This window comes from Triticum dicoccoides, chromosome 6A, assembly GCF_002162155.2.
Source record: "Triticum dicoccoides isolate Atlit2015 ecotype Zavitan chromosome 6A, WEW_v2.0, whole genome shotgun sequence".
NCBI classification, from domain to species: Eukaryota; Viridiplantae; Streptophyta; class Magnoliopsida; order Poales; family Poaceae; genus Triticum; species Triticum dicoccoides.
This window is the reverse complement of record NC_041390.1, coordinates 327,348,417-327,362,004: the sequence shown is the minus strand read 5'-3', so window position 1 is coordinate 327,362,004 and position 13,588 is coordinate 327,348,417.

The following is a 13,588-nucleotide window of genomic DNA, read 5'->3' as shown; positions in this document are numbered from 1 at the left end:
TGTTGGCAGATCTCTTGTGTCTTGGTCTTCCAAGAAACAAAACTTGGTATCCTTATCCACCGCCGAAGCGGAGTACATTGCCGCTGGTTCGTGTTGTGCTCAATTACTTTGGATGACTCAAACTCTTAAAGGTTATGGGATCAATGTGAAACATGTTCCATTGCTTTGTGACAATGAGAGTGCAATTAAGAGTGCTCACAATCCCGTGCAACATTCTCGAACTAAGGATATTGAAGTTTTTCATCGTTTCATTCGAGATCATGTTCCTAAAGGGGCCATTGATCTTAAGCATGTTCGTACTGATAAACAATTGGCGGATATATTCACCAAACTGCTTGATGAGAAAGTCTTTTGCTATTTGAGAGGTGAATTGAACATCATTGATGCTTCAAACTTGGAGTAGGAACTCCATTTGGATACATGCAAGGCATGAGCCTATGACTAATCTTTGACTCTTATCTTATGATGATGATCATATGTCTTGGATATATTTGCACCCTTGCATGCTATCTAACCCTTCTAGGTACTTGGATGAATCTAAATATATGAGATTGCAACTCACTCACATCTTGAGCAACCTCTACATCAACAAGTCACTATAAAATGGTGGTTGAAGACAAGGAAGCATGAAACCCTTCAACATATCCTTTGACAAATTCTATATATCAAATTTCATTCGGTATCAAATTTTATGATTGTCATTTTGGATACACAAGTGCTCTTCCTTGCAAAACTAACCCATGTAGGTGGATGAACTCACTTCCAAGTGGTGCTACCAACTCTTGATGAGCTACATCAACCTTGATCAACCCACACAAGTTCAACTGCATGACTATGATCAACACCACCACCCAAGGTATGTCATTCCATCTTAGAGAAACTTTACCACAAGATATGGGTCAAAGCAGCTCAACAAGATGTGAATACATCAAATGCTTGAACGAAAAATTGTAACCCCATTTTCATCTTAAACGATGGGTATAACCTATTATCAAGTGTTCTCACTTGACTCCTCAGTCAATATACTCTAAGATAGGTGACTTTGTCACCGCCCGTTTCTAGATGAAGTTCTCTAGTGTTTCTCTAAGTTTTTGCATTTTTCCTTTGCATATTTGTTCCCCTTCTTCTATAAAAAAACTTCATCTAGATTTTCCTTTATCTGTTTTGTTCTACAATTTATGCATCCAATTCATTGCAAATCCTTCTGTTAATTCCTTGCAAATCCTTGAGAGATCTTATTTGCCTAGTGAGCTGAGGTGACAAGTGTTCTCTTTGTGTTGAACTCGGTCATACCGATCTGTTCCTTTTGGTCAAACCAAACCAATTCGGTACCACCTAAGAATACAACTCGGGATCACTGATCTCACTGCAGATAACACAATTTTCCATATGTTCCTGTAGTTTTATTCCAGTTCCACTCATTGATTCTTGTCCTCTACCAGCATCACATACTATATGCTACTTTGCTTTGTGACTCAAGGACCAAACCTTTTGACTCACACTCCAGAAGTTCCCTTCTTGGAAATTGATGTCAAAGGGGGAGAGAGATCACATCAAAGCTTGTCAAAGGGGGAGAGAGAGAAAAAGGGAGAGAGAGGTAATCACATCGAAGGCCCCAGATGCTTGATGTTCAAGAGGAGAGAAGTCACATGTCTTTAAGAGGGGAAAGACATGTCTATGTCATGTTTCTGTTTATGATCTGTTTTACTCTGATTTTGCCTCCCTATGTTCTCCCATTATCCAATACAAGATTCAGGGGGAGAAAGACTTCTAGGGAAGGAAATCATTGAATTCATTGCATATCTTTCCCTTTTGGGGACATGTCTATATCCGATAGAGTATCTAGTACTCACTTTCTATATGTCATCCCAATCTTGGTACTCTTGTGGTTTGATGTTCTTGCTCTACTCAGTAGATGTTTCTGTGTTATCTAACCTTGTTTACTCAGGTTCATCTCTTTCAAAGCTAGCTCAAGACCACAAGGTAAGTATATGCATCACACTCATGTGCATGAGGATTTCTTGCTGATGTACATACTGTTTGCAAGAAGGACTCATGAGCATGTAGGTACATTTCCCATACTCACACCATTTGCCCTGATGCATATAGCCACGATACATGTAACTCATGGCTTACTCCGTCATGCTTATGCATTCACATGCTCCTATATTCCATATTTACATGATTGCATACATGTAGGGGGAGCCTATGCATGTTACATGTCCTTCCAAAGCTTTACTTGTTATTCTTCATATCTTTATCTAAAGCTTTGATGTCTGTTGTCATCAATTACAAAAAAGGGGAGATTGAAAGCACAAGTGCTCCCTGGGTGATTGTGGTAATTAATGTCAACATATCTCTTGTTCGACTAATGTTTTCATCTAGTATGTTTCAGATAAGTTCAACAATGGAGTGGCATGGACAAGAGGATGTGGAACCCCTTCAAGATGATGACGACAAAGGACTGGCTCAAGCTCAAAGCTCAGGACTCTACATTTTCTATTTTTGTGATCCGAGATCACATTGAGTCCATAGGAAAGCCAATACTATCAAAAGGGGATGAGGTGTTTGTCGGTGTCAAAACTGGCGGATCTCGGGTAGGGGGTCCCGAACTGTGCGTCTAGGCGGATGGTAACAGGAGGCGGGGGACACGATGTTTTTACCCAGGTGCGGGCCCTCTCTATGGAGGTAAAACCCTACTCCTGCTGGATTGATCTTGATGATATGAGTATTACAAGAGTTCATCTACCACGAGATCGAAGAGGCTAAACCCTAGAAGCTAGCCTATGGTATGATTGTGTGTCCTCTCTACGAACTAAACCCTCCAGTTTATATAGACACCAGAGGGGGCTAGGGTTACACAGAGTCGGTTACAAGGAAGGAGATCTACATATCCGAATTGCCAAGCTTGCCTTCCATGCCAAGGAGAGTCCCATCCGGACACGAGACGAAGTCTTCAATCTTGTATCTTCATAGTCCGACAGTCCGGCCAAAGGATATAGCGGCCGTCCGAATACCCCCTAATCTAGGACTCCCTCAGTAGCCCCTGAACTAGGCTTCAACGACAACGAGTCCGGCACGCAGATTGTCTTCGGCATTGCAAGGCGGGTTCTTCTTCAAACTCTGAGTACCTGTTAAATAGTGTCCGGCTCATCATAAATGTTGCCCTTCTTGGCTTCTGCATCCAATAATGGCCATCTTCCACGTGTCAAGCGAATGTGAGGAGCCAGGGTGTTTTTACATTTACCACCCCATCTATGTGAATGAACTGTCTATTAAAGAGACGAGGATCCTCAGATCCAAACCACACCATCCTTCCTCAACGAGCATTCATTGGAGTGCGCCTGAAAAAATCCATCCCAACATGGCCGGCCAGCGCAGCTCCTCCTCTCGCTCCCTCAGCCCCAAGCCCGGAGACTGGGAGAAGTGTTCCGTCCCGCATAGCCAATTAGTGAAGCTACAGACCCAGGGATTCCTCCCTCCAGCATATATGGTCCCGGTTCGAGCCAGGCTCGCCACCTATAATGGTGGGGAGCAAGCGGAGAGCTTTCCCAACCCCTCTAAGGGAGAGCGGGTATGCCTTGTCCCATATTTGTTAAGGGGACTCGGATTTCCAATCCATCCATTTCTCCGAGGGCTCCTGGAGTTCTATGGCCTCCAGTTGCACAACCTCACCCCAGCCTCCATATTGCACATCACTAGTTACCCTTTGCGAGCTGTTTCTGGGTTGCGAAGCTCATTTCGCGCTGTGGAAGAAGTTGTTCTGCCTTGTGCCCCGTACATAGAGAGGATCAATATATCAAGAGGGCAGAGCCGAAGTATGGCGCATCGCCTGGCCCGGATACCTATCCGGTACCCCGAAGAAGATGTCCGAGGATTGGCCTTCGGAGTGGTTTTATATGGAGGATGTTCCTCTCCCAGATCCTATCCGGATTGGTCTTCCTAAGTTCGACAACGCCCCTTTGAAGAAACGCCTAACCTGGCGCCCACGAAGCCCACAGGAGGAAGATGATAAAGACGTATTTTATCTGATGGGCCGGATAAAGTTGCTGGCCAAATCAGGACTGACCATAACCGAGGTTATGTAAATATGCATTATGTGGGGGGTGCAGCCACTTCAATATCGAGGCCACCCCATGTGGCACTTCAACGGGGAAGATGATGCCACTCGCTGCAGGCGCAAGGGACCGGACTCAGTTGTTGCTCTAGCAAAAATTCTATCCAATCTGTATAAGGGAGAAGAAGAGGAGTTCCTCCGCATCAAGCCACGGGATGGATTCTCCATGAACAACCCTCAAAGCTGGGTGAGCTTCCGCTCTTTTTTACTTCCATCCTACCCTTGTTTTCATGATAAATATTTACCTTGCTGTTTCATCATAGGAACTGCGTAAGGCGGTAAGGGAGATCAATAGCCCACCTCCACAACCGGAGGATCCTGAGCGACTCCTCGACCCCGGCCTGAAAGAGGATCCGGACATATTCGTGGAGCTGATTGATAAGATTTTCTATCAGCTAAGCTGTGATGACGCCATGGTGGCCATTATAGCCGACTACCCTGGGCTACTCCCAGCCTCGCAGGTAAATAAGATCGGAGTCCCAACCTTTGAAAAGGATTTCCTTTTATGCACTTCACCTACTATATACAAACGGTGTTTTATAGGGAAGGCCCTCGGGACGCCATGCCGAGCCTGCGGCGACTTGCCAACGAGGGGTTTCAAAGCCGGACAGGCTAAAAAGGAAGGCGGTCTGAACAGAGACGCCGGCGCAGAGGTATGATGCAACACCTCACTCTGTGGTTGTCGTATTTAAAAACATAATAACACTTGTGTTTCCTAGAAGGAAGAACGCTCGCCGGACAATATCCGGTGAGGTCGCCGATCATGCCTCTACCAGTCGGGCTCCAGGGCCGGACACAGAGGCGGAAGCTAACGCGAGTACACGCCGGATGCTCCTTCTACAGAGGATACGGATAAGATATCCGCTATGAATTCCGAAGTGGAGAGCGCCATGAATCACAGGCGTCGCCGAGCCGTACTCCGTGACACTTGTTTCTCCCGAGAGGAGTTTGATGCATTCAACTCGGGAGATGCGTACATCCGTGCTGCTCAAAATGGTCTAGCCAGAGCCACGGACCAGTATGTAAAGGATGTACGGGTAACAAAATTTGATGAGTATATATATCAATAGCCCATGAGACTTGAAACAGTTGGCACCACTGATTTAAGGATCATTTATTGTGCAGGTTCTTACAGAGAAGAATACTCGACTGTCACAGGAGCTGGAGGAATGCAAGACCCAACTTCAGGCCACCGTTGCCGCATTGAAGGAACCTGAAAAGTCCCATATAGTGTGCGGCATGGCTGCAGATCTAACAATAGATATTGTAGATGACTCCAAAGAGAATCCGGAGGACCAGCATGTCGTACGACAGCTAAAGGCTGGCGAACACATGCTGACTGAGGTCATGCGGGAGAAAAACAATCTCCAAGATGCCAATACCAAGATGAGCATGGAACTGAAAGATGTTCGAGCCCAGCTTGTGGACTCCGTGAAGGAGAATAAGCGGCTTCGACGTGGCATTTTCAGTAAGTGCTTGAACGAACCCTTATAAGAGTGTGGCGGAGAAGCCGACTAACAGAGTTATGTCTGCAAGTATGCTGACGGGTCGTCCCGCGGAGGAGATGCCCGGGTCTGTGGGTGATCTTCTACCCGAGCTCTCACAACTGCACGAACAAGTTCGACAGGTGATGCAAGGTATTGCCCAGGCCTTGTGGCCATCCATCTCCCTGCCAGCGGGCATTGGAGTGCTTGCTGAGAAGCTCAAGGGAGCACAGCGGTGCTTCCGATTATGGAAGATATCGGCCTGCCGTCAAGGTGCCAGGGAAGCCTGGGCCATGGTGAAGACGCGGTATACCAAGGCTGACCCAAACCACATGGCCGAGGTCGGACCTGTGGGGCCCGATGGGAAAGAGATCCCCGTTAGCTTAGTGTATGGGCAAGTACAATTAGCCGCAAAGTATTCCCAACAGGATTGTATGCTAGACAGCCTGTTGGATGGTATAGAAGAGGAATTTAGTGAGTCTTCATGACTATGTAATTAAAGTGACATTTATAATGCCTTCTAGCCAGATTGTAAATCATTCGTCATGGCGGACCTTTTCACTTCAACCTCGGGACCCGATAGTCCGGAGTGTATCCGAATACCCACTCAGTTATATAAGAACTGGGGTATGCGTGGAAACCAGGCGTAGGGGTCATTAGTGCTTGCACACACAAGTACCCAACTAGTTATGTTATATTACATGGGTAGTAAGAAACATCTTCCAGGGAGAATAGTTCCGTTAATGTTCCTTTCCCTGGGTGTGCATGTCCGGACTGCGAGAGGAGACACAGGCAAAAAACATCTGGGGGCGCATATGGAAAATAAATAAAAATATTCTTTTGTTCACCGACCGAATATTCCCTTAAGAATGCTAGCTTTCGGCTTCACCCAGTCTGAGGTACACATCCGGCTGACCCGGTACTAAAAATCGCAGAGGTGCCCCCCTTATGCCCTAGCCTAATTAACGGGAACATAGGGCATAAATACAAGAGCCATGGAACCCAGCTTGGCCAAAACTTAAGTCATATCGATGCATATAATGGCGAAGAAAAGGTACATGCGGAAGAATAACACATGTGTGGGGCATGAAGACTAGATAAATAATTAAGCTTCTATGTAAGAAGCCCCCAGGTATAATGAGCACGGTTAGCGCGTCAATATTGTGGAAGCAAGGCACAAGTTGGCCCATGAAGGCTGTCGGTGTCAAAACCGGTGGATCTTGGGTAGGGGGTCCCGAACTGTGCGTCTAGGCCGGATGGTAACAGGAGGCAGGGGACACAATGTTTTACCCAGGTTCGGGCCCTCTTGATGGAGGTAAAACCCTACGTCCTGCTTGATTAATATTGATGATATGGGTAGTACAAGAGTAGATCTACCATGAGATCAGATAGGCTAAACCCTAGAAGCTAGCCTATGGTATGATTGTTATTCGTCCTATGGACTAAAACCCTCCGGTTTATATAGACACCAGAGAGGGCTAGGGTTACACAGAGTCGGTTACAATGGGAGGAGATCTACATATCCGTATCGCCAAGCTTGCCTTCCACGCCAAGGAAAGTCCCATCCGGACACGGGACGAAGTCTTCAATCTTGTATCTTAATAGTCCAGGAGTTATAGTCCGGCTATCCGGACACCCCCTAATCCAGGACTCCCTTAGTTGCCCCTGAACCAGGCTTCAATGACGACGAGTCCGACGCACAGATTGTATTCGGCATTGCAAGGCGGGTTCCTCCTCCGAATACTTCATAGAAGATTTTGAACAAAAGGATAGTGTCCGGCTCTGCAAAATAAGTTCCACATACCACCGTAGAGAGAATAATATTTTTGCAAATCTAATTTGCTGACTTGTTTTGGCAGCATGACGTTATGTCATGGCCCGGTGATTATTCGAACCGTTTCCTTTAACTAGCCCCGCACATAACGCGAGGCAGTTTTTTGACACGTCTTGTCAAAGCAGAGATCGTGTCCCCTTATTACGGGATTCTCATCAATACGGGCGTGGGTAACCAAACCGCGCCATCGATTCCGGCGCTTGGGGGATAAGCGAGTTTTACCAGGCTAGTAGGGACGCTTAGTTTCGTCCGCCCATATAAAGGGATAAGGATTCACCTTTCCATCCATGCCTTCTTCCTCCTTTGCTCATCCGTTTTCGCACACTCGAGCTCTAGCGCCCAAGTCCGCACTTCCCACCTCAACCTTCTCCAACCATGTCCGAAGCGGGAGGCAGGTGGATGGTCTCCTCCGTCACGGAGGGAGACATCAAGAAGCTGTGCGGAGCCGGATACTTAGCCGCGAATATCGCGCATCGGCTGCCCGCCGCGGGACAGATCGTCCCTACCACGGAACCTCACGAGAGGGTAGTTTTCCTCCACCACTTCCTCCGCAGACTAGGGTTTCCCCTCCATCCATTCGTCCGTGGTCTCATGTTCTACTACGGGCTGGACTTTCATGATCTGGCCCCGAACTTCTTCCTCAACATTTCGGCGTTCATTGTCGTGTGTGAGGCTTTCCTCCGCATCGGACCCCACTTCGGCCTGTGGTTAAAGTCCTTCAATATCAAGTCGAAGGTGGTACGAGGCCAACAAGCAAAATGCGGCGGAGCCATGGTGGGCAAAATGCCCAACGTTATATGGCTTGAAGGCTCCTTCATGGAGACAATAAAGGGATGGCAATCAACGTGGTTCTACATCATCGAGCTGCGCGACGCCAAATGGGCGGCAACCCCCGAGTTTCGATCCAGATTCCCTACACGGCTCACTTCCTCGAAAGGGAAGGGCTTGTTGTGGGGTTCATCGGTGGAGCTGGATGGACTCCAGAAATGTATCCGGAGTATGGCAAGCAAGAAGCTCAAGCTTGTCAGCATAGTCCAGGTTATGCTCATTCGCCGGATCCTCCCGTGTCAACAACGGGATTTTAACTTGTGGGAGTTCGACCCGGCCCGGCACCAGACTCTGAGCGAGCTCTTTGATACTATGCACAAGGACGTCTGGAAGGTGCTGCTCAAGGGCGCCGAGGTCCCTCCTTCTCTCGCCGAGGACGGACTAAGCGCAAAGCGCCTAGCTCGTTCGGTGAGTTCAATACGTCCCGTAGGACATTTATTTCCCCTAGCATAATTATATGCGGGGTCTAATCTCCATGCCTTTGACAGGACTGGGTGGAGACGTCGGGGCAGATCAACTATCCGGCCCCTTTGCCCAAAAACTCCGGCTCCTTACAAGGTGCCGGAGAAGACCAAGGTGCCGGAGAAGACCAAGAAGGCCAAGGGAACCCGAAAGAGTTCCCGGCGCCTGGTTGTTATCGGACTCATCGTCCGATAACTCTGCGGCACACCCCTCCCCCGAAGACGAGGAGGAAGAAGAAGATGCTCCCCCTCCAGGCGGGATAGACAAGAAAAGGAAGGCCGTCCTAATTGGGGGGCGAAGGGTCCAAGAAGGGAAGGATTCTCCTTCCAGACAGCTCCACCGCCGCCGATGAAGACGAAGAAGAGTGGTTGCCCAGGGCCAAGCCCCTGGGGAGATCATATGTATTCAGATACTAGAGTAACTCGTAGCATTCCTTTGTCGCACTGCTTTCCCTAACGCTGAACATGATTATGCAGGCCGCCACGAGCCAGTATCGATGTATCATCGGACGCCTCCCTGGGCTCGTCGGACATGGATAGCGATCCAGTCCCAACCGCCACCTCCCCTCATCCTGCAGACGACGCCGAGGTGCTATCTCATGAGGCACCGGGTCGAGGGGAGACAGTCCCGGAGGCGCCTCAAGGTGGCCTCCCGGACTCCGGGAGCCGAGGGGACAAGGCCCCTTAGAGCTCCGAGTTCGGCCCTCAGCCGAACACCGCACCAGAACCTCCAGTGGTTCCGGGCTCGGGCAGGCGGCCTCCATCTAAGAGGGGCAAGCCGCATGTGCCGGTGACCTCTGTCCATCCAGAGGTGCCGGAAATCTGCTGGAAGCGCTTCGCAGAGCTTACATCGACGAGGAGCACCATACTATTATGAGTGCGGTGGTCCAGAAGGTTCAGTCCGCCAAGAGCGGATTGACTGAAGCTTGTGCCAGCCTTCTAACAGGCTTTGAGGTAAGTGTTTTAAAATATTGGAAAATTATTACCGCATAGACAGTAGCCCCTGATGCTTTGTTCGGTGTTCACAAAGAAAAGCCGAACAGAGGATCGAATAATATCGCAGGAGTCTAATATAAGTATGTCAATATGCGTATGCAGGCCTCGCTACTGGCATCCGCCACACTGACTGCGGAGGTCGCCATACTGAAGCAGGACCTCGAGGGGTCCGAGAAAGAGCTCGTCCTTGCCAAGAGGCAGCTCGAGGAGAACAAGGGTAAGTAAAACCCTGTCTATAGATATGTATATATAAAAGAAGACGCGATTGCAAAATGACGGGATCATCGTATATTTACCAAGGGCCACGACCGAGGTGGCGACCCTAAAGCAAGAGCTAAACAAGGCCGAAGATAAAGTGGCCAAGGAGCGCACCGAGCGGGAAAAACAAGAGGATTGGGTGAGCGAGGTGCAGCAAGAGCTCCAGGCTCTCGTGACGAAGCACGAGGCGTTGGAGCTTGACTTGAAGACGCGAGAGTCTGAGCTTGTCGCGGCCCTTGAGGGCACAAAAAGTGCCAAGGCCGAAGCCCAAGAGGCCCTCTAGGAGATCGACACAATGAAGAAGATGACGGCGGGTAAGGCATTCTAGATGCAGAGCAAACATGTAAAAGTAAATTACCGATTACTTACCCGGATTCGGAGCTCATCAGGAGCATTCGCAGATTTGCCCCGCAGCGTGTCGGATGCCACACAATTTTACCAGGCCGAGGAGGGAAGCTCAACGGAGAAGCTGTTCTGGTCTCAGTATACCGAGACCGAACACCCGATGCCTCTAAGCGACCAGCTAAAGCAGTTGGTCGAGCTGCACAAGGCGGTCGAACAGGCCATGAAGGGCCTTATAGTCCGGCTGTGGCCTAGCGACGCCCTTCCGAACAGCTACTTCAGCCTGGTGAGGCGGCTTGTAGATGCCTGCCCACGGCTAGACATCGTCAAGCGGTCCATCTGCATCGAAGGTGCACGCTGGGCTTTCGCCCGTGTGAAGGTGAAGTGGGCCAAGCTAGATGCCATGAAGCTGATCAAGGAAGGGCCGCCGCAGGGCAAGGAGCATCGCACCCCCGAAATTTATTATGAGGGTGTCCTGAAGGGTGCCCGTCTTGTAGCGGACGAATGTTCCAAGGATGTAATATTTGAGTAAACTTTCTCGTGTGATCCTGTATGATGAAAACTTGTTTCATATGCGCTATGCAATGCTTGTGTGAATTTAAAATATTACCTTCTGTTTGGCTGTTTATCCAATCTGAGAGATGGCTAGTCCTCAGCTTCTTCCCCCATGCCACGAGTGCTGGGGTGTTCGGGATAAACCTGAGCACTCTTGTTCCCATGTTTGGGTCCTTTGAGGGAGGTGCTTAGCACAACGAACAAGGCAACCGGACCAATAATGCTTTATCATTCTCACTTAGCCATAGAATTCTATAGTTTTAAATTTTGGCGAATTCGGGGCGCGATACAAGCCTTTAAGCCGGACAGGGCCGGCCCCTCGCCCTAAGCGGCATAAGTCTTTAGGGACTCGAAAACCTTGCCGAACAGTGACCAGTCTCTCGCCTTATCATGACAGTCAGTTTTAGCTTTCTCTATTGAGGTGCTCAGCCTGGCAGAACCGGGGCACAATCGCAGTAGTTCTCCTAGTGCTACCTTAGCTGATAGAGCGGAACGTAAGGTACCAAAACATAGGAGCCGGGCAAACCCAACATTTGACCAAAGACATGATTCAGACCTGATGCATATAATGCTATAAGTTCGGGGTGCCGCACTTGTGAAAGTGTTCGGACTTTCACACCATATTGTGGGGTACATAAGCCCCTGGTGTATTGGCCGTACCAAAGTGTACGGTTGCAAGGCATCATTAATGAACACACACATATATATAACAAGAATGCAATAATAGTCGTGATGTTATGTGTTGTTTATTCAAAAAGGTGCATTAAAGCAGAATGATACAAATAGTGCGATAAGCAAGAGATGGGACTATTTGACATGTCCCCCTCCAGGGGCGAGCTGTGAGACGGTATGTAAGACAGGTATTTTGCTTGTTATAGAGACCACCTGGGAATTCGACGTAGCTTTCTGCCACCTTGGTTGTTGCATCGTGTGTTCGGCGGTTGTACTGCCGGACAGGCCTTCCGAAGAGTGGAGTCCTGAAAGTAGGAAATAATGACAAAATTGGGAGCCCCTAGTGCGGTTGAGCCGCATTTTTGGGTGTGCCGTGGTCGTGCCCCTCCCTTGTGCCCATGGTATTTTCAGAGCGTAGTTATGTGCGCGTAGTACCGATTTCGTAGTTTCGCGAGGGTTGGGGTTGGGGCCGTATTGCTACGCTTCCTCAGAACGTGCCAGGCGGTCTTGTTGTAGGTTACTCTGGGCGCCCTTGACGGTGTCCGGATGTTTAATAGCTGGACTGGAGAATTTCCTTGAGAGGCTGGTTTGTACTTCCACTGCGAGGGCCGCTGTGTGCTCCTCCGTTCGGAGAGAGCGTTCGGTGTTTCCATTGACCGTAATGACACCTCGAGGGCCTGGCATCTTGAGCTTGAGATATGCGTAGTGCGGCACCGCCTTGAACTTTGCAAATGCGGTTCATCCGAGCAGTGCGTGATAGCCACTGCGGAACAGGACTATGTCGAAGATTAACTCCTCGCTTCGGAAATTATTCGGGGATCCGAATACCACTTCAAGTGTAACTAAGCCTGTACAGTTGGCCTCTACACCTGGTATGACGCCTTTAAAGGTTGCTTTTGTGGGTTTAATCCTTGAGGGATCTGTGCCCATTTTCCGCACTGTATCCTAATAAAGCAGGTTCAGGCTGCTGCCGCCGTCCATCAGGACTCTAGTGAGGTGAAATCCGTCAATGATTGGGTCTAGAACCAATGCGGCGAATCCGCCATGGTGGATGCTAGTGGGGTGGTCCCTTTGATCAAAAGTGATCGGGCAGGAGGACCATGGGTTGAACTTTGGGGCGACTGGCTCCAACGCGTATATGTCCCTGAGTGCACGCTTCCGCTCCCTTTTGGGGATGTGGGTTGCGTATATCATGTTCACCGTCCACACTTGTGGGGGGAAGCCCTTTTGTCCACTATTGTTCGGCGGCCGGGGCTCTTCGTCCCATCGCTGTGCAGCCCCTTGTATCTGTGTTCGGCATTTAACTTGCCAGCCTGCTTGAACACCCAACAATCCATGTTGGTGTGATTGGTTGGTTTTTCGGGGGTGCCATGTATCTGGCACGAGCGATCGAGTATACGGTCCAAACTGGACGGGCCCGGAGTGTTCCTCTTAAATGGCTTTTTCCGCTGATCGGGCTTAGAGCCTCTGAATCCGGCATTAACTACCATATCTTCAGCGTTGTTGCTGTTAATGCGGCGCTTGTGCTTGTTGCGACGCGACCTACCATTGCTGTCCTTGTTATCCGAATTACCAGGGCTCTTGGTCATGTTATTGCTATGAGCCAGCCAGCTATCTTCTCCCGCGCAAAAGCGGGTCATGAGTGTCGTGAGGGCTGCCATAGATTTTGGCTTTTCGTGACAAAGGTGCCGGGCAAGCCACTCGTCACGGATATTATGCTTGAAGGCTGCTAGGGCCTCTGCATCCGAACAGTCGATGATTTGATTTTTCTTGGTTAGGAACCGTGTCCAGAATTGTCTGGCAGATTCTTCTGGCTGCTGAATTATGTGGCTCAGGTCATCGGCGTCTGGTGGTCGCACATAAGTGCCCTGAAAGTTGTCGAGGAATGCGGCTTCCAGATCTTCCCAATAGTTGATGGACTCGGCTGGCAAGCTGTTAAGCCAATGTCGCGCTGGTCGCTTGAGCTTTAGTGGGAGGTATTTGATGATGTGTAAGTCGTCACCGCGGGCCATGTGGATGTGGAGGAGGAAATCCTCGATCC